The 1,655-nt window shown below is 49.1% G+C and overlaps 1 long non-coding RNA gene across 1 annotated transcript; it reads left to right on the plus strand.

The window, feature by feature from the left end:
- Window positions 1-357: 357 nt before the first annotated feature.
- On the plus strand, window positions 358-1,251 carry LOC140577677 (uncharacterized). The gene is made up of 3 exons (XR_011981828.1): window positions 358-548; window positions 659-792; window positions 995-1,251. It is a non-coding gene; the product is annotated as an uncharacterized lncRNA (long non-coding RNA).
- Window positions 1,252-1,655: the final 404 nt, after the last annotated feature.

The following is a 1,655-nucleotide window of genomic DNA, read 5'->3' on the forward strand; positions in this document are numbered from 1 at the left end:
CTCTGATGGCGAATAAAACCAAGGGAATCCCCTCATCCCAATCCCTCCTGGTATCGAAGCAGTACGATCGGAGCATAGATTTAAGCGATTGATGGAAGCGTTCTAGTGCACCCTGCGATTCAGGGTGGTACGGACTGGAGGTAACATGGATAATGTTCAACTGGTCTATTACCTGCCGGAACAGCGTGGAGGTAAAATTGCTCCCTTGATCAGACTGGATATGCTTTGGTAACCCAAACATAGAAAAGAATCTTAAAAGAGCCTTTACGACAGCAGTAGAGGTAATTTTTCTAAGAGGAACCGCCTCTGGATAGCAACTGTTTTCCGGACTTTGTTTTAGGCAAAGGGACGACACAATCGATAATTATGTGCTCAAATGGTTCCCCTATTGCAGGTACGGGCTGTAATGGAGCTGGCGGAATGGCCTGGTTGGGCTTGCCTACAAGTTGACACGTAGGACAGGACCTGCAGTAAGCAGCGACATCAGACTTCAGACCCGGCCAAAAAAAATGCCGCAGAACGCGGTTATAAGTTTTTCTCACCCCAAGGTGAGCCACAAAAGGGTTGTCGTGAGCCAAACCAAGAACATGCTGATGGAATGGTTGAGGTACTACGACCTGAAACACAATTTCCCACTCTGCACCTCTGTCTGACGCAGGACGCCATTTCCGAAGAAGGACGCTGTCTCTCATCAGGTATTGACTATTCCTGCTTGTCAGCGTATCCTGAGCAGCAGCCATACACTTGGTCAACGAGGCATCTGCCTGTTGAGCCAACACGAGCTGTTTTCCGGTAAGAGGACCTTCAAACGCTTTTTCGATCTTTACCGGTCTCGAGGCTGCGACTCTCGGTACGTTAACCTCTGCACCAGCGCCAGATAGAAACGTGTCAGCCAATCCCACCACGTCTTTAAACTTGCGTGCTTGTGCTCGTGTTATTGCACACGCGGGAAATACCTCTGTAACCGACGGATCAATCATCTCTGGTTCCTCAGGAACTCTGTTTACTTCCAGGAATGGAGTCACCTTATCTCCGGCTAAGTCATTGCCCAAGATCATGGAAACTCCCTTAACTGGTAAGCGATCGCACACACCGACGCGAACTGTTCCAGTTACAAACGATGTGTGTAACTGGATTGCATACAGAGGGATTTTAACAACTCCCAATTCTATACCTTGTACCAATACATATGATGGACTTGACGTCTCCGCAAGAAGCGGTAGAATGTCAGCAAGCAGCAATGACTGCGCGGCTCCGGTGTCTCGCAGTGACTAACTTTGTGACAGTACAAACATTCTCTGTCTTCTAGTGGAGGCGATCCCAGTCCACGAGTCCCGACAGCGGTCCCCATCCTACCCGCAGGCAGTTTACGGCTGCTGCTGACCTCGCGCAATGTCGAAGAAGCAAAGGTGGCCTTATGCGTGAGGGTGAACTCCTCTGCCATCACAGCGGCCTTCTTCACAGTCCCTACCTGTTGTTCATTCAGGTAAGTAACAACCCGCTCCGGTAAACACTTTTTGAATTCTTCTAATAGGATCAACTTCCGAAGTGACTGAAAATCAATAACGTTACATGCAGTAAGCCACTTATCAAACAAAACGCTTTTTTCCCTGGCCAGCTCCAGGGAAGGTGAAGCCTCCAGGGGAGGTGAAAAC

This window comes from Paramormyrops kingsleyae, chromosome 12, assembly GCF_048594095.1.
Source record: "Paramormyrops kingsleyae isolate MSU_618 chromosome 12, PKINGS_0.4, whole genome shotgun sequence".
Taxonomy (NCBI): domain Eukaryota; kingdom Metazoa; phylum Chordata; class Actinopteri; order Osteoglossiformes; family Mormyridae; genus Paramormyrops; species Paramormyrops kingsleyae.